The 21,432-nt window shown below is 30.5% G+C and overlaps 1 protein-coding gene across 2 annotated transcripts in view; it reads right to left on the bottom strand.

Annotated features, from left to right (window-relative positions):
* The window catches only part of LOC142329687 (uncharacterized), a 564,803-nt gene that overhangs the window by 415,722 nt on the left and 127,649 nt on the right, over positions 1-21,432 (bottom strand). Inside the window, exon 1 of one of the 2 annotated variants that reach the window (XM_075374387.1) lies at positions 19,534-19,574. The exons of the other annotated variant lie outside the window; for it this stretch is intronic. The gene's annotated coding sequence lies outside the window, so the exon portion shown is untranslated. Of the gene's footprint in view, positions 1-19,533; positions 19,575-21,432 lie in introns of those variants that run through there. 2 annotated transcript variants of the gene reach the window in all.

The raw sequence follows: 21,432 nt of genomic DNA, 5'->3' as shown, positions 1-21,432 counted from the left end.
TTCGATCTCCTGACTTTTCTTGTAGGGATACCTTAAGGATGCAGCTTACAAAACTCATTCTCACACCGATCCCAATTTGCAGAGCGAAATTGAACAATGTATCCCTGCAATTCCTCAACAAACGTTACAGCATGTGTTTAAGATCATGCAACGTCGTATTCATTTATGTGAATCGCATAAAGGAGACCACTATCAACAACTATTGTAACTTACTCATTTTCCCATAAGGTTGCGTTACTTTCTGAACACTCTATAGCAGGTACTCGTAGCTTCGTACGCGAACTATGATTCTTATAGCAACTATCGAGTTTACAAATCGCAAATATTACGTGTAAAATATTTTACACGTACTATAATCGTTATACTGTAGGTTATACGAGTATATACAAATCAACTCACTAGAGGAAAACACGTAATAACAATGAAAATTAAATTTTTATCAGCTAATCGGACCCAAGTGACTGGAATTTCGGAAACACAAATGGGCTCCCAGGAATTCAATAACTACATTTATACTCACCCCCAGGAAAAAGAAAAACCTTTTTTACAAAGAAAAAGATACGAATAACAATTTTAAATTTACGAAATAAAATAAAAAAGTAGGGTGTCTTATACCTTTTAAAATCCTTTAAAGAAGAAATTTTTCATATACATCAACAATTCAGTTTTTCTCCATTTTAATCACAATCGATGTCTAAAGGCAATTACGGGTGTTCATATCATACGAAAGCTGTGGACCTTCGTGGACTTGAATCAAAAATAGGTGCAAAAGGAAGTAGTATAAAGAAGTGATGGAAGAGGTGATGTAATTATGTTGTAACCAATATCACTCAAGAAGAAATAAAAGCGTAAAAAACTTTTCAAGTGTGTTCAGTATTTCCTGAAATTATTTCCCAATAAACAAACAAACATTACCTTTTCATGGAATAAAATATATAAATTTTAAATTCTTAATCTTAACTATAAAATTTTCTTACATGAAAATGTAATTTGGAAAAATAAAGATTACTCAAATAAAGATAAAAACCCTATTACTAAAAAAAAAAGCTATTACGATAAAGGAAAATAGAATATAGCATCGAATGTATAACACAAAACTCTTACAATAAAAAATCAATTAACCAGTAATAAAATAAAGAAAAGAACCGGTGTATCTGACGATAGCTACATTTAAGACAGATAAAAATTAGCGCTGGAGAAATAACAATAAAAACCAAAAGATTCATTACTTTTTGTAAGCGGTTGATTAAATTACTTAGTAGAGTAGTACATTTTGCAACGAACCTATGATGATAGCCATTAATATACGAGTACGAAGTTAGATAATTAATTCACTGTTTGATTAATACTGTTTAAGACACTCGCCAATTCGCGTCGTAAACTTGTGACAGTGCATTAATGGCCGCTATAGAAAGCTACACACGATATTTTTTCTACGGCTGAGAAAATATTGGGATTATTGATTTAAATCAACGATAAAATATATTATTTACGGAATATTTTTTATTTGTTTTATTTTTATTTGGCAATAAATCTCTATCCCAATAGGTTATTAGTTATAAGTTCTGCCTTTTCTTTAATATCGATCGATGTTAAAGACAATGAATTTTTTCTCAAAATCTGATAAAATTAACAAAAGAATAAACAGTGATATATACAAACTTAGTTATTTATTGGTGTATTTTCAAGTATAATCTCTGCTTACTACTACTACTATTACGCCAGATTACAGAGTAAAAAATTGTAGTAGGTGTCAGATGAATCAGAATTTATATTATGGAACTTAATGATTTTATATCTGATAATGACGAATAAAGCTTTTTCGATCCGCTTTTTACTTTTTTTAAAAACAAATTATTTTATTTAAAATTTTTGATTTAGTATTTAAAATATGGATAGACCAACAAAAAAATCTGCGCCTTAATAAAAAAATCTAATGTGGACACCACATGACTTCCTTGTACGCCTATTAAATTACATATACACATTTTTTGCTGCACTTTATTTAAACTTATTACATTTGAAAGAGAGACAATTATTACCTGTCTACTTAGACTATTTGATGGTATTTTTCTTCTTCTTTTTTTGTAATAATTAGTGAATATTGGATTTTAACAGCGGAATACTCGTAATACATAGTCTGATATTATTTAAAGTTTTTTATTCGCAGTTTCAAGAAAATTAGTTGAAAAATTAATAAATACTTCCGTATTCTATATGGCATATAATAATGCACTCTCTTTAGATTATTTATAAATATTTAGTTTATTGTTTTTAAGATAATAAACAAATTGTTATTAATCTTAGGACAACAAATGAAGATAATGAAAGTGAATACATATTCTGCGTTCCAAAAAGATTCAGCTCACTGGTCTCTTAACTTGGTTTCTTATTTTTTTTTACTTCCTTGTAAGAAATAAAGGAAGTATTGTGATTTCGAAAAATTTCGGCTTTCAGATTTCAACGGAAATATCCATTTTGACCATCCCTAAATCCATTTTAACTATTTTCGGTTTGACGTCTGCACGTACGTACGAACGAATCTATCTTGCGTAACTCAAAAACGATTAGCCGTAGAATCTTGAAATTTTGGATATAGGGCTGTTGTAACATGTAGTTATGCATCTCTTGTTTTGATTGCAATCGACCGGACCAAAGTGTTCATAAGAGCCCAAAATCCAAATAAATTGTATTTTGGACGCATTCTTAATCGGAGTAATAAGCCCTCATTGAGAGCTTTTCAACGATATATCATAAAAGGTACTTATTTTCATTGGTTCCACAGTTATAGCCAAATAAAACTTTAATTAATAGAATATTTGGATCTTACAAGAGAAAGGCACATCGGTTCCAATCCGACTTCATGTATTATTTTTAATTTAAGTATATTGATTTATTAATAACCCCTGATTGTAACTTTTAACCGTTGAACTATTAACCGACTAACTATTAACGATTGACCTATTAACCTCTGATTATAAAAAAAAGCAATAAATAATAATTCAATAAAAAAAATAAAAAATAAATATGAAAAAATCAGAAGTTGTTAGTGAAAGAAAATTTTATGTACTTCTCATTTTAATTCCAAAATTTTTATAGAGGTTAATAATTATTAATAAATTAAATATGTTAAAATAAAAAATATATATATCTATATGAGGTCGGATTCAAACCGATGTGTCCATGGTTACGGATTCGACACCTTCTCAATTACATCACATAACTACTTGAGCGACGTGAAACAAAATAAATATATAAACTAATATAAAATGCTGATACAGACACGACAAAAAAATGTGATGCAATATGTCCGTCACATGCAATTGTGTAACTGTCCACTTTATTAAAGAATTGAAGGATCGTATCTCACTTTCAAATGAACTAAGTTTAAATGAAATGCAACAAAAAATGCATAATGTAATTTAATAGGTGTACAAGGAAATCATGTGGTGACCCTATCAGGTTTTTTTTTTAAATAATTAAAATATCGAATGAAATCATAAAAATTTCATTAAAAAAAATTGCTTAAATTAATAATATAATTTTTATAAAAATAAAGTCATACTTCTATAAAAAAAATAGTCATATTTATATAAGGATTTTATTTTTAACTAATTCACTTTTACAGCCTAACATATTTTTTTCTCCTTTATTTAATAAATATTCGCTTAAAGTAAAATTCAGATAACAAAAAATCTAAATTAAATCCAGATTATTTTATGTTATACGTTCTACACTACATTTATACGTTATGTGTAATTTAAAATTGTAATAATAATGTATTTTTAAATAACATTACATGGTATGTCTGTAATCCTTCCACTGAAAGTATCATGTCAACCATAAATGAAAATTGAAAGATCCGCCGATAATTACGTTTGTAACGGACTTCAACCTAAAGCTGTACAATGTAAAACTATACGAACGGAATCGTTCGATAAAATGTATAAAAGAAAAATTTTAATTAAACTGAATGTTTTTATATAGGTACGTAATGATGATAATAATATAATACATTAGTATAACCTTTTTAAATCAATTTAAACCCACTATTTATAATAAGAACGGCTGGCCTTTTAATACTAAATAACAATCTAATGTAAAATTATTTTGCTACGTATTAATGAAAATGATGAAACCGGACCTAACATAACTTTAAAGACCATATAAATTCATAACGTCTCCTGTGTCGCTTATAATGTAATAATCACTTATTTCAATATTTTAATGGAATTCTATCATACATATACCAATCCTACATTAAATAAAATATTATGAAATGCAATTTATACAAATTTCTGGGCTAATGGATCCAATTTTCTAGCTGGATAATCTTTTATTGTAGATCTATCAAAATTAAAATCTGATTATTCAATTGCAATAATGGAATTAGAAAGGATAAATAAGTGCATTGGGATAATTTAAAACTTCTGTAAATAAATAATTTTATTTTAACATTAATGTTTATACAAATTTCTATTTCACGCCATTTAATTTTTTTGTGAAATAACGTTCGACAGGTGAGCATCATTATGATTATGATCTACGCACACTTGTAGTCTTAATCATACATTTTCCATTAATCGCCGCAGCATGGCCGGTGTAATGCGTGCAACCTTTTGAATTTTTAATTTTAATTCCGCTAGCGATTACAGTAGCTGTCCATACACCTTGCTCTTGAGAAAACCCCAAAGAAAAAACTTCCCTTTCCGCACGCTGATATGCGGAGATAGATTTCACCGGTGCTAAATATGGGGTAAAAAAAATGTCCACCTTAAAGTTTAGAAAAACTTCAAATTTACTCAATACGACAATGGTTGATGTGAAAAAACGTTTCACATGTTTATCATACGACAAGCCCCATCTTCTTACAATTCCAGCAATATTTTGGTCATCTCTTGCAGTAAGGGTTGGTCATATCAAAAATTGTTTGAGATAAAAGTTTTAGGTAATGTTTATAGGACTAATGACCACTTCAAACCGATTCGATACCGTACCTATTAAGGAAGGTATGCTTGTTTTATCTTCAAAACCTCATTTTTTCCACCCCCTGGGCCAATGGTTGGTGATATAAAAAAAATTTACTTAGATAAGTTTTACGCCCTTATACAAAGAATAGTAGGAACGTTAAACGAATTCGATATTTTACTTAATAAGAAAGTTATAGTGATATTTTGTTTGATTTTGTTTTTGTCATCCCTTGCCGTAAGGGTTGATCATATTAAACATTTTTTTCAGACAAAGGTATTAGGTAATGTTTTGAGAAATAACGACCATTTTTAACTGATTCGATACTGTGTCTGTTAAGGGAGGTATGATTTTGTTTGTCTTCGAAGCCCCATTTTTTCCATCCCCTGAGCCAATGGTTGGTGATAACAAAAAAAGTTACTTAGATAAGTTTTACGCCCTTATACAAAGAATAGTAAGAAACCTAAACGAATTCGATATTTTACTTATTAAGAAAGTTATGCGATATTTTGTTTTTTTCGAAAAAGCCCCTCCCGCAATTTCCACCCCCATGGTCCGATTTTGACCGTTAACGAACTCGAGATTTTGAAACGAGTTATTTTTAAGAAACCATTTGAAAGCGATTGCCGCAAAATTACGGCAGTTATCGTCTCCACAAGAAAGTGAAATATATATATATATAAACTTTTGAGCTAACAGTGGTTTTGGGACTGGGCGATGAGCGAAGATATGTGGAAATCTTTCGGAAGTCTCGAATGCGAACTAATCAGATCTGACTGATAATCATTGGGACTTGATCAGACTAATCAATCCGGCCAAGCAATGTTTCCATTTTTTGAAATGATACAATTCGGAAACGCTCTCTCATAGTAGCAACAGACAAGCAGTTATCTATGGCATCTTTAGAATGGCCTGCAACACCGTTTTCCTGGAACCACATAATTTGTGAAACTCGAATTAATTCTTTCCTCAAAAACGTTGTAACGGCGGCGGAAACGCCGCCGTTACATTGTAGCGTTTCCTCGATGAGTTTGAATAAAGAACCGTTCAATAATGCCAAATGACGAAAAGTGCGCGTTATGCTATGACCATTGGACTGTGCAACGATTTTTCATATAACTGAAGTGGGTTTTCAGCGCTCCAATATCAAACATTCTGCTTATTTAAGAAGCCGTTCAACTAAAAATGAGCTTCATCTGTTGTAAAGGTATGATGGATTTTGTTTTCATCACCATCCAAACATTGTAAAATGTCTTGACAAAAATTCATGCGATCCCAAATCATAATCTTTTAATTCCTATAAAATTTTAATTTTATAACGGCGTAAACTATGTCCTTATGTAAGATTCGACGGATCGATTGGTGGCTGATACACAATTCTAATGCACGTTTAACCGTAGAATTTTTTGGACTGTTTATGGCATTTTGTGTTTTCTCTTATCGTGTTTTTTGGCGTTCTATATTACTTTTTGCTGCTCTTTAGGTTTTAAATTTAATGTGAATCCAGTTTTCTCAACCGTTTTATCCCAAAAGTTATTCTCATGAACAGATGGTATCAACATGGGCGGTTTAATATTCCGCCCATGACGCGGAATATGGGTTAATTAAACCGATTGTGAGATAACCTTTGAACAATTGTTGCACTGTCATCACTTTTATAAAATAATTTAACACAGATCACTTTTCCATGTTAGTAAACGGCATTAAATGAGTGACAATATATTATAAAGTTTAGAACCCTCACCAAAACATAAAAAAATAAGCCAATTTTTAAATTTTCCCGTTTTTTATTGACCTGCCCTTTATGTAGGTCTGGTGCAAATGCATGCTGAGGATATATAATAATGTCTTTAATTATAAAAATCAAAATATTACAACTGATGTCCAACTAGTTTTTTTATTAAAAATCAACAACATGCCTTAAACAAAGTATAATGTCAAAAGTAACAGAAAATAAACTTTAACTCACTAAATTTTTTTTTAAGGCCTTCAATCAATTCTGATTTTTATGAGTCGGCAATAAATTAAAACAAATTAGTATAGTAATGCCTGTACCGAAAACCTCTCTTCTCGGACGACTTAAATTCCTGTGATCAGAAGATCGATATTTTAATGTCACGCGAGATAAACGTGATACGGTCCAAATACTGCGCCATTTAACTTTATATTCTTTTATCTCTTCTTACAAGAAAAATATTTTTAATTCGTTTCTGCTATCTTCAATTACTGTTCTACCATTTCAGTCTGATTTTTGATCTCATCGAATAATTCTCTCGTAAAAACCCATTACTTTACTCTTTTTGAACCGATATATTTTTAGATCAGATATCTTTAACATATATTTTATAGGAAATACATCCCTCTCTGTAATGTATTTTCTGTTTCTTGTATGATGACGACGTCGTCTGCATAGTAAATATTATGTAGCTTTATCTAACAACACAGTTTTATATCAGAGTAATAAATCAATCTATAGATAAAATCTCTAAATAGATTATAAGTAGTGTCGGAGTTTACAACAGCTCTGAATAATTTTCTTATTTTTTTAAAATTCTTTTGTCATCTCTACATATAACATCTATACAACCAACAACTAACTAACCGCTAATTTAATTTAACTTCAAAAAGTTGAAATGTAAATAAGAACTAAATATTTATGTTTTATTCGAAGAAAAGTACGGTCTTCCAGTCTTCTTTCGGTGCGCACGGTGAAGGATTTGAAGGGTGAAATTGAATCTTTTTATGTTTTAAAGTATGAGAAGTACGAAAATATCATTTACTTAAATTCAGGTTTCCTGAATTGAAGACCTGTGGCTTCAAACTCCAAAACTGATTGATCATATTTAGATTTGCTGGAATAATGCATCTGAAGTTGTACATTTAATTTTTTTTTTTAAGATTGGTCGAGTCGTTCTTGAGTTGAGTTCAATTTAATGTTATCTTGTCAACAGATAACATAGTTTTATTTTTATTTAACCTTAATTTGAGGTTATTTTGACTGTGTAGTGGTGTATTTTTCATATGCGCTTAAGTAGTGAATGAGTTGAAACTTAATGCTTGTGTTCGATTACTCGTTAATCGAACTTATGTAGTGCGTTGTACTCTGAAAATTAGTGCGTTTCCGACTATAGAATAGTGAGGGTGTAAGAAACGAAAATTCGGTCTTCTTGCGCAAGAGTTTTTTTCTTTTCTTTGTTCTTTTCTAGCTCAAGATTATTTTATTTTCTTCAAAAAGTCGAAGTGTAAATAATAACTTAATATTTCAGAATTTTTTAAACGTTTTTTTTAAATAACATACAATAGGTCAACAAAAAAATTGCCGCCCATCTGAAAAACGCCGTTTGCAGTTAAACGTAAAAGGGTCTTTATAAAAAAAGATTAATTAATCCAAAGAAAGATATTAACAAGTAAAGCTATCTGAAACGAAAGAATATATTTTTTTTACATCAAATATTGTATTTCTTGAAGGTTGACATGAAAATACTTCAAATATCATAACTATTTCAGTTCTATTTTTGTTTTCTTTATATATATACCGCATTCCGTGGTCGAATGGTAACGTATCGGCCATATTCGGAAGGTCCAAGATTCGAATTCCGATGACGTTTGACATATTTCATACGTTAATAATAATAATGATAATTTAAGTTTTTTTTTAATTTATAAGTAAATCTTTCACATAATCATGAAATTTTTTTTAATTTAAAAATTCTCTACTGAAATTATCTGGATGAAAATTACTATGAGAATCATCAAACGAACTTTCCTTTAAAAAAAAATAATAATAATCATCAAAATCTATTCACTGATCACAGAGAAGTCTTGAATAAACGTATAAAAATATTACGAATTGAAAACCTCACGTTTTTAAATCTATTAGGAAATACAATCCTAAGAAAAACCTTAACTTTTACATTCGATTTTTAGTAAATATGTCAACAAAATTGTTGAAAATCTATATAAATTATTTTTATTAAGGAAAAAGGAGAAGAAGCAGTATGATTTGTGATTGCTGGATTTTTACGATCTTCTGGGCCGGAAATATATTCTTATATATAAGGAGGCAAAAGAAATAATAAATAATTTAAAAGTTTCTATAAAGATGTTTTTTTTTTCAAATTGGCATGAATCCAGAATCACTTATAGGCGAATAATTTGTTACTATATGATCTTTTTTACTTTCCCATCTATGGATATAGCACAGCTACAACTTTAGAAGGGAAAGTATTGTAATCGGTACAATTTGGGCATATGCGGTTTTCACCGGATCATGACGTTTTGATACCTAAGTTTTTTTTGATACCAAAAAAAAACGGATGGAAATTTTCCGGATGTTCGTATGAATGTGTGTGTTCGGTGTCGCATCCTAAATCACTTTATATCTCCACAACTACTCGACATATTTTGATCAAACTTAGTCAGATTACTTCTATATATGAGGCATTGATGCCGTTAAACTTTCAACTTAAAAAGTCAAGGGAGTGAGGCTGAAGAGCAAGGTCACCCTCAGTGTCTCGAGATTTCGCCTAATTAAGGTCTTCTTTTTCTTAGGCACATTTGTTAGCAATTAAAAAATAATATTTCCAAAAAAGATTCTTGCAAAATCTCACCCTCATCCCAAAAACTTCTCTAAATAAACTAGTTTCTAAGTGGGTATAGTGCGTCATTAGTACCCCCTCTCATCGCAAGGAGCGCTAGTGTAGCACTGACGTACAGCTTCTGTAGTCGTCTCTCTTTTTCTGTTTAGTCTCCGGAAACACCGTAAGGTTAACGTATTACTTCAGAGGATATTTATGAATGAAAATGAAGTGTAGTCTTGTACAGTCTCAGGTCGACTATTCCTGAGATGTGTGATTAATTGAAACCCAATTACCAAAGAACACGAGCTAGTATTCAAATCCACATAAAAGTAACTGCTTTACTACGATTTTAACCTTTTAACTCGTGACTTCGAGTATCAGCTGATTTGCGATGATAAGTTAATCACTAGACTAGCCGGCAGGCTTACATGCTACTGCTACAACATAATACTACAAACTGCTACAACATATGTAAATTTCAATGAAATTTTGAAGATTTTCTAGCCACAGAATTTTAAACATAAGAAGTTGAGATATAAATTTTTATATAAAAATAACAAAATGGCGGATAGGGGTAGAACGAAGGAGTAATTGCCATTTTTCCTAAGGATATTTTTTGCTTAGTTTTACAAATAGAATCCGAAAAAGTATAGTCAGCCAACCAATTTAGAAACACTCTGTGTATATATATATATATATATATATATATATATATAGAGGATTCTACTTGTAAAACTAAACAAAAAATATCCTTGGGAAAATTGGCAATTTTTCCTTCGTTCTTCCATTGTCCGCCATTTTGTTATTTTTATATAAAAATTTATATCTCAACTTCGGATAGCCGAATCTCATAAATTTTTAGTAAGCGTCTTGGTAATAATGTTTTAAAATTAGCAAACAATCAAGATTTAAATACCTTCGCAAATTACAAAATGGCGGCCATATTTATTTTTCAATCCGTTATATCTCCATAAGTATTAGTTTTAACAAAATTTATACTATATGCTAAAATATTAAACCTTTTATTTCGAACAAAATTACATTTTATTTTTGAAAATCCGATAAGAAATAGTGGAGTTATGGCAAACATTTATGTAATTATGTGTGTGTTTTCATGTCCTCCATTTTACGTTCAATTCGATGTTTATGATTTTAATTGTTTTTATTTATTGTTAATTCTAGTATTGTAAATTAGTATCAAATTAAGTAATAATTTTCTCACAATAATAAATCTAATAATTATGAAACAAAATTACAACATTAGTTTTCTCCCATAACTCGACTACTTGTAAACCGATTTAAAAAAATAAAGTATCATTTTGTTCAAAATAAAAGGCCTAATATTTTATCAATAATATAGATTTTGATAAAACTAATATTTATAGATATATAACGGATTGAAAAATAAACGTGGCCGCCATTTTGTTATTTACGATGTATTTGGTCCAGATTTTTTGCTAATTTTAATAATTTATTACCACGACGCTAAAAAAATATTAATGTGATTCGTCGATTCGAACTTGAGATATAAATTATTATAAAAAAAAATAATCTAATGGCGGACATTGTGAGAGCGAAGGAGAAATTGCCATTATTCCTGATACATTTTGTTTAGTTTTACAAGTAGAATCTGAAAAAGAATAGCCAGCCCACCATTATAAAAACACTCTGTATATATATATATATATATACAGAGTGTATATATATATATATATATATATACAGAGTGTATATATATATATATATATATATATATATATACAGAGTGTATATATATATATATATATATATATATATATATACAAGGAGACCTCAATTTAAGTGAATGATGTTTCGTACTCCTCATGCCTCAAAACGTAAAGAAAATTTATTTTCACCCCCTACTCACACCATGCACCAAAAATAATACCGAACTTTTCTTCGAAAAATCGTTAAAAATGTTAACAATCGGCCAGTTAATCGGAAATATTTTAGTAATATTCTTGCGATCTTTACACGGATTTAAATCCGAGTTAAATTAGAATGTAGTCGAAAAAACAAATATCTCATTCGTTTTTCATCAGTTCTTCCTAAGTTAACAGAAAAATATTTATATAAAAAAATATAATTAATCGTGATTTTTAAGAGCAATAACGAGGTGAGATTAAGTTTCAAACTCATTTGTAAAGATTAAACACGACTATTATAATAATATAATAACATTATTTGCAAACTGGTAATATAAATAATGAAAATGTGAAACGTCATTAAAATTGTAATAATACTACTGCTAGGTCATTGTGAAGGTTGTAGAACCGATAAAATAACACTGCAGCAACGGTTATCGATTTATAGATGCAGTAAAACGTGTTGAAACAATAATAATAATTCATTAAGTAACACAGTAACTAGATTTACTTGTCAAATTTATATAGTTAGGACTTCAAAAAATTAGATTAATCTGATTTGTAGTTAAAATTTATTTTCGTTAAATAATTTTAGAGATTTAAGAAACATATTCGGTTTAAAGAGTTCTACTCTTTTTAAGTGGCATCATTTTTGTATTTAACAGTGTAAAAGACCCGAATAACATCATAAAACCGAAACGGGGACAAGATTAACGAATGTGATTTTCCTAATCGTACACTATTTATTCCTTTTTATATGAAACTTTTGGTACTTGTTCATTAACCGGCATGTATATTTTTTTTACATATACAGCTATTATATACGTACATATACAGAGTTATTATTTTTTAACGATTCATTCATTATTGGTGCAAGGAACTACAATAGACTTCTGCTGAAGACGACAATCAGTCGTGGAGACTGATGAAAATCTGTTTACACGACGCAAAAATAACGCGGGCAGGGTTTTTCTACAATAGTGGATTTTCGAGGGAATTTGCAAAGAACTAAACCAAATGTTCATCAAAAGTCGAAGTTCCTGATTGTTCTGCAAAAACGCTGCTGGAAATTATTACAAAAAAAAATTGATCGGGATTGTCGTATTAGACTATCGGGTTGATTGACAGCGTGATGAATTGGAGACGGCTGGTTACACACATCTATAAGTTAACCGTCGTTACAATTTCATCGACCCGGAGACGGGATCACACACCCAGCATATCGAAAGAATGCGTAGATCAGTTAACTAGAGGAAAAAAAACACCGGGGTAACCACTCGATACCGCTTAGAATTCTAGTTGGCTAAATTCATGTTTCGGAAAAAATTTCCAAAAAATGCACTGTTTGGAGAAATACTGAAAGGAATATCTCTTTTCTGGTCTCCACATGAATGATACGGTATGAAATATTTTTTTTTTTTTTAAATTACTTCAAATTACTTGAAATACTTTTAAGACTAGCGTTAGATAAATAAAATACACATAATAAGAAAATTATCTTAAACAATAAGCGTGCCGGGTAATGCACAAGTACCAACATTTTAATTAATTCAAAAATAAAAAATTTACGTAAGTATTACGTAAAAATGTTTTTAATTTATTTTGTAAGCAATAAGCATAGGAAATCTTAAAATAAAGATTTTTGAAAAAAATTGTTTTTATTCTGTTTTGTATTGTAACGGGTACCATGATTCGACTTTCGGATAATTTCGACGTATCTTAGCGTTATGTTTTACTTTCTTGTGGCACGATAACCGGCGCAAAATTAAGGAAAAATCACTTTCAAATTGCTCCTTAAAAATTCATTTCAAAAATCTCGGTCGAGTCCGTTAACAGCCAAAATCGGACAATGGGGGGAGGGGAATTTTTGGGAAAAATATATAGCTATAACTTTCTTAATAAGTAAGATATCGAGTTCGTTTAAATTTCCTACTATTCTTTGGACAAGGGCCAAAACTTATTTCGTAAAGGTTTTTGATATCACCTATCATCGGCCCAGAGGGTGGAAAAAATGGGGTTTTGAAGACAAAAAACATCATACCTCCCTTATTAGGTACAGTATCGAATCGGTTTAAAGTGGTTGTTATTTCTCTAAACATTACCTAAAACTTTTGTCTGAAAAAAATGTTTAATATGATTCAACCCTTACGGCAAGGGATGACCAAAACAAAAAAAATAAAATATCACTATAACTTTCTTATTAAGTAAAATATCGAATTCGTTTAACGTTCCTACTATTCTTTGGATAAGGGCCTAAAACTTATATAAGTAAATTTTTTTTATATCACCAACCGTTATCCGCAATGGATGAACAAAATATCAAAATATTGCTGGAATTGTAAGATTGGGTTTGTCGTATGATAAACATGTGAAATGTTTTTTTCACATCAACCATTGTCGTATCGATTAAATTTGAAGTTTTTCTTAACTATAAGGTGGAAATCTTTTTTATCGCCTACTTAGCACCGGTGAAGTCTACCTCCGCCTTCCGGTGTGCTGAAAGGGATTTTTTTTTTAATTTTATTCCAGAATTATCGCGTAATAATTAGGAATGAGGATCTTTTAGAATTTACTAAAATCACATGTGGAGAAATTTATCCTTATCACGTATCATTACCTTTATTTTAGTCTTATTTTGAAAATACATTTCTCTCCTAATAATAAATCCATGCCGTTCAGTAATATATATATATATATATATATATATATATATATATATATATATAAATATTCAAATTGATAAGTTGAAGTAATAATACGTAGAATATTAATATAATTAACAAAATAAAAACCACAAAAAATAAAAACCCACATAGACCATATTATCTTATCGAAATTACAACTTATTTATTTGAAATTAACTTATATAATGAAAGAAGAAACCATATAATTTCTACGGCCCATAAATGATTATAATTAATGAGTAACACAATTTTATTTTAGACTTCGTTCTCAACCATAAAAATAAAATACAAGTGAATCTGTTAAAATGAGTTTAAAGTGTTTTAAAGAGACAGACGGAGATAGAAACATTACTCATTAAGTTAATTAATGTATATAAACATACGCATATTTTAACTAGACATGCCTTATGAAATAATTACACCAACGTCAATTCACTCTTCGTACAAGGTTGGTTTGTAGGTCTGAGTAGTGTAGGTCGATTATTAATCGGTTAAGATTGCAACTTCTTTTTACCTTAAAATGTAGGTATATTAACTTTTTAATATACGTAAATTTTCAGATTTATAATTTAGCAGTTTTTATTTACAGGGATTTCTCTCTTTATTTTCTCGACTGAAAACGTAGTATTTTTAATCATAACATATGATTTTGAACGACAATAAATTTTACTACCCGCAAACCAAAATAGGTTTTAAAAAGGATTTACAGTCTTAGGATTTTAGAAAAGTGGAAACTTGTGGATCTTAAAATGAAACAATGTAGCCATCCATTTACGTGAAATGTTTACAAATTAAGCTTTTCTGGTAAAATATAAATTTTGAATTTTAACTACCAAGATTCTTCTTATGTACTGAGGTATTTCAAGGTGCAGGATATATATAAACAACGGCACAATTTTTATACAGCAGAGGAAAAGTTGGTTGAAAAGTTTTATTCAGTGTTATTCGTTAAATTGTGAACCAGGATTTAATATTAATAAAGTGATTTTGTAAATTTAAGGTTGCATTATCCAAAAAAAAAAGTAATTCTATTAACTTCAAACCTTGGACCGTGAAGTTCATTTTAAGCTATTTTTCTGCAGAAGGAGCAGTACAATTGAGCAGTACAAATATGCCTACTAAAATAGTGGAAGACGAACTGAATACATTGTCAGTTTAAGAAATATCGATTACTGAGCCGAAGAATAAGATAGTAATATTTTGTATTGTTAGAATCTAAATAGTTAATAACCAACCTAAACGCAAAGTGATGTATAAAATAAAAGAACATTGTTATTCTGTCTCATCTTCTATAAGATGATCCATAAAAACTGAATAATATTTTTGCATTTATTAAAAATTATATTCAAACTATAATTTATTTATAGCAAATGAAAATTCTTATACCTTATATAAAACCATAATTTATTTAAAATTAAAATTTTTTAATGATGGAAAATTAGAGCTGGCTTCAACTTTATTAATAATTTTACTTATTACTCATACTATTCTTTTCCTTTTCTCAATATCAATTGTGAAGTATTTCTTTTAACGGAATTTCAAGCGATAAAATTACTGAACATTTATTTTTAATTACTTATTCGTATTAGATTTCAATTTTTATTGATTTATTTTTAATTATAATATTATTAAAAAAACTCTAGGCATGGTGGTTTGTAAATTTAATTACAATTTTCAATCGCTATTAATCTTATATATATTTCTTTATCGATTACTGTGAAATGGAGTTTTATTTTCCTTACAGTGTCGGAATTGAACAGCAGCCATCGTCAGAAGAATATGACGCAATGCTTGATATCGAATTAATACCGATATTCCTGGCGGATTGGTAGTGATTCAGCCTTTCATCCGGAGGTCCCGGGTTCGAATTCCGGTCACGAATAAAATTTTTCATACGCTAAAATAAAATTCCATTTACATCTCCCACGCACAAGCTACAACCTCATGTAGCGAGACTATCAAAGCAAAAAAAAAAACGAGGTCATTGGCTTCCTATTAAACGCGGAATTTAGTGGTGCAAGTTCACGTTGATAAAGGGTCTTCATAAACTTCATGCAATATTAAATCTTACGAAAATCAAAAAAATAGTACCTTTCCTCAACATTTATATAGAAGTAAAATGTGTATGCGGTGTAAAATGTGTACATGGCTAGGTTTCTATGATACACACGAATTGCAATACTTTTTACTATTTTGAGCACACAACAAAGGTTCGTTATTAGTGCCCCGAAGGAATGATTCTGGAATAATTAAAGTTATTCTATAACAACATACGCTAAATATAAGGGATATATAAACAACAGAAAAATAAAAAATAAAATTAACAAACAAACCGGACAATAACACAGGAAGAATAGAAGAAAGTAAAACACAGTCCTAGTAAAGTCAGTTATTTTTACACGGATTTGAATACTAGATCGTGGATACTGGTGTTCTTTGGTGGTTGGGTTTCAATTAACCACACATCTCAGGAATGGTCGAACTGAGGATGTACAAGACTACACTTCATTTACACTCATGCATATCATCGTCATTCATCCTCTGAAGTATTATCTTAACGGTAGTTACCGGAGGCTAAACAGGAAAAAGAAAGAAGGTGTCCATCAGTAGCTTTAGTATGCCCTATTCGTAAACGGCAAATAACAACCTCCTTTCGACGGTTATTCCTGCACGAAGAGTTCTACCGTGGCAGCACAGTATCCTTGATGTGTCTTTAGTATATACTCTACTGTAACAGTCCAGTCACCTTGCCATCTTCCTCGAAGAGTGTGTTTAATAGAATTAATGAAATCAGGACAAGTAACACAATTGGTGAAAGACGGTCTTTAACAGCGGAAATCGGACGTTCATTACTCGGGATTCCTACATGACTAGGGACTCAGTAGCAGAAACTCTCTTGTACTTTGCGACGCTTCAACTCAGCGATTGCATTACAAATTTTGGTGTAGAAACGATGTCTAGAATACAAATCTTCTAAAGCTTGGAATGCATAAATATTAGGAATATTAGGTGGGTAATATTAGGCCCAGACATATTTGTTCTGTCATTAACAATAAATGCGCATCAAACGGTATCATTCTGTTTCGACCAATACGTGTATGCTACTGCGTTTGGGCTTGTCTTGTATAGAAATTGGTAAAACATTTGCTGAAAGACAGGAGTTGATAATTTTTTATTATACAGAGTAGCGCACGAAATGATTCAACATTTGTTTTGGCAATAATTGTTTAGGTTAATAATTATTAATGTGTTTAATGTTGGCAGAAGTAACAGCCGTTCATGAATACTAGTTTCTTCTTTTTCCGAGTGCGCCGTTTTTTTAGCGTTCCAAGATGGTTGACAAAGGAAGACTGACTGTTAAACAGCACATAAAAAGACTGATAATTTTAAATGAAACGAAAAGTGTGATGCTTACACAAATACGGTTTCGTTCCCCTTTTCCAACTCGGTGGTCGCCCTCATTTAAAACAATACATAGACTATACGAAAAATCTAATAGCGATGGTTCAGTATTTGAGAGTAAGCGGATACGGCCTGCCGATCTTCGTTCTCCACAGAATGTCGAAGCTGTCAGAGCAACGTTACTGAGGAGCCCGTGAAAATCAACCAGAAAAACAGCAGCACGACTTGGGATTTTTAGGCGGTCTGTGCAGCGAATTTAAAAAACTGATTTACATTTGTAAGAGTAAAAAATAACAGTTTTCCCTAAATTAACATGACAACAAACATCAAAGAATGGCATTCTCTGAACGGGCTGTGTACCAAGACGTAATGTTGAACAGCGTTTGTTTTTCAGATGAGACACATCTTCACCTAGACGAGATTGATAATAAACAAAATGTGCGTTTTTGGACTTCCGAAATCCACAGGTTCTTCATAAAAAGGTGTATCAAGCTCCAAGAGCTAGGGTACGGGCCGCTATCTCAAGTCACGGGATAATAGGGCCATTATTTATTAGACAGTGAACAGTGAACGTTATCTAAACATGCTGCGTAATAATTTTGTTCCTCAGCTTCTTTCAAAAGGGTTTCGATTAGAAAACGAGTGGTTCATGCAGGACGGAGCCAGACCGCACACAGCTAACGTTGTTTTAGACTTTTTGCATGAAACGTTGTTCAAACAGAATTCCTAATCGTTTGACGCGTGGACAGAACTGGCCCCCGAACAGTCCTGATTTGAATTCGTATAATTATTTTCTTTTGGGATTTCTAATGAAAAAGATTTTCTCTAAATATCCTCGTACAACGATGGAATTACGAAAACTGATCATTGAGGCGTGCAACGAGATAACAGAGGATGTGTCGTCGAATTATTAACAACATAGGAGTTCGTATTGAAGAAGTTGCTAGACGTGATGGTGGTCATATTGAATATGTGATACACAGTACATAATTTCCAGGTATATAATAATCAGGTTGTAATTTACTTTTCTGTGTTGCGATACAAATAAATATTTTAATTTATTTAACAAAAACAAATTTGGATCGTTCGTGCGCCACTCTGTATACTGCAACACTGAGCCACATCGTACACTTTGCGACGTTAATAGTGCGGGCTGTACTAACCAGGAGATACCAAACCATAATATTTTGATCAACTGGAGGAATATTACTGGAACGTTCTGTCAACATACTATCGCTGCTGAAATCAGAAATTTATATGTCAACATGTAAATAATACTTGAATATAGCAGGCAATTTATCACATGATATAAACCAAACACAAGCTTCTCATTCACTAAACCGATCAATAAATATAAAAGTAATGTTGGTCTGTTAAATACAACAGTATTGTAATTTTTTTACAATACTAGGAACAGAAAGTTAATTTACAGCTAGCCTGTATATGCGTTGTGTGTGTGTGCGTACAATTTTTCAAACCTCATTTTCAAATCTGTAAGTCCCAATCGTGCGATTGACATGAATTATTTGATTATTAATTTAATTAAATTTGATATAACCTCCTCCACGTGTAACTGTGTAAAATATTTATGATTGTAAATTACACGAAAAGTTTTCTTTAAATATATATATTTACACTTAAAAAAATAAAATAATAAATTAACCGTAATTTCTGCGAAAATCCCAAACAGCTATTTTTGTATAATTCAGTTTTTATTCGATCTCTCTGATAACATAGAAAATCCTCAACAAAAAGTTTATTCAGTAAATAAACAGTCAATGCTCTAGGTAGAAAGTTAGGCGCACGCACTTCGACTGTATGTGCTCAGAAACACACGCGTGCAATTTTCGAACCACTTACTTATTTTACTCCAAGTAAAAATAATCATGATCTTTCAAATCTAAAAATCAATTTTTTAACGTAATTGTAATTTATATGCATTTTATACCTACATAAAAGTATCCAATAAGTAATCTATTAATAATATAATTGATTAAATACAATTAGGCTTACCTGTAATCCAAAAAAATAACAACTTGATTAATAATGAAAACTTCGACAGAATACCTCACCTGTAAACAAAGAAAAAATTAAATCTACGCAAAAATACACAATTAATGCATAAAAAAATGAATTATAATAATTTTGATTCTGGAGAATTTTATACAATAGAAGAATTTTATTGTACAAAAAAATATATTTTTTTTATGTGATGACTAGGAAGCGGAATCTTTTTATCTAAAAGGTTCTAGTTTGAATTCCAGAAAACCATTTTCTTACTCGTACTTCGAATTTTTCTCATTCTAAAAAAAACCATTTCTCACTTATTAATTTATCATTAGTTTGAAGTTCTTACTTAATTTATCATTAGTTTGAAGTCACTAAAAACAATAAGTAGATAAGCACAAGTTACTAAAATCAGTAAATAGATAAGCCCATCATAAAAAAATAAAATAATAACCAGATGTTTTTTTCTGTACTATTTAATAATCGAATTTACAAAAGAGGAGGGAACACGATTCGATCTCCATTTTAATAGCTTATGCATATTCAAACCTTACTCACGATGAAATTCGTCGATTATTCTTCCTTTTTTTATTTTGTGAAGGATGCTTTTCTGGTGGGCCAGCAATAAATTTATTCCAGATAATATAACGAGAAGATATTTGAAACGAAAAATTACATGGCCTAGTATTAAAATTACATGGCCTTATCACACAATTTTTTAGATGTACAAGTTTATATCTTTTTGACATCGAGCTCAGAATAAGATGTTTTATATCGCAATATTACACATCCTTGTTTCACTCTTATAATCTAATTTTTATACGACTCTTCTTGAAAATTGCTCAATAAATCTAAGTTAACGTGTCCTAGAAATACTTGGCTATATTTTACATGACTGTACGTATTCAAATTTAAAGTATGAAATAATACAGTTAAATATTCCTGTACCCCGGAAAGCGTTACCTTACACTCATGTTTTCTCTTAACGTCGTATCTCGGCTTTATTTTTCGAATTTATATCGACGTAGGTTTCTCCAATTGCGAGTTTCTCACGAACAGCGACATACGCATTGGGATTATAATGTAGACCCGCTCATACTTTAAATCTATATAAATAAAAATGTAAATGTTCGTTTGTTCAAAATCTTAAATCTCCGAAAGTTCTTCACCGATTGCTTTGAAATTTTGACACAACATTGCTTCGACCACTCGCGTATTTTTAAATACCTACTATTTATACACCTAATATGTTTACCTGTGACAGGTAAAAATATGCTTTTTTTGAAAAACAGCGCTATCTGTTGGACGTAAAAGCAACACACGCTATACTAAATATTTCACGACTCCATTCCAATTTTTCCGATATGTGTGTCCAATACAGACTAAAAATCTACTGGATTGATTTACGCGCGGGGGAAAAAGGAGAAAGGGAAAAATCAAAAAAGGGAATAAGGGGAAAATGCAAAAAAGAAAAAGGGAAAACGGAGGAAAGGAAATGAAAAGGGGAAAGAGAAAAAGAAACGGATTAGAGGGTAAGGGGAAGAGGGAAATGAGGGAAAGAGAAATGGGGAAATGAAAGGCAAAGTGGGAAATGGAGAAGGGAAAAGAATGAAACTGGGAAGAGGATGTGGTAAAAATGAAAATGGAAAAAGGTAAAAGAGAAAATGGGGAAAGGGAGAAATGAAAAGGGGAAAGGGGAAATGGTCATAGGATAAGGGCAAGGGAGAAAGAGTAAAAGGAAGAAAGGGTAAAAGAGAAAAAGGGTAAAAGGGAAAGGTTAAATTTTGTGAAGTTCCAGTAATGTTCATTTTGTTAACGTTTTATCAGACTTTCAATTGTATTCATTTAATCTATATATATATATATATATATATATATATATATAATTATATGTATTATATATGT

The sequence above is a fragment of the Lycorma delicatula genome, chromosome 9, assembly GCF_047948215.1.
Source record: "Lycorma delicatula isolate Av1 chromosome 9, ASM4794821v1, whole genome shotgun sequence".
Taxonomy (NCBI): Eukaryota; Metazoa; Arthropoda; class Insecta; order Hemiptera; family Fulgoridae; genus Lycorma; species Lycorma delicatula.
This window is presented reverse-complemented; position numbering and strand designations above follow the sequence as displayed.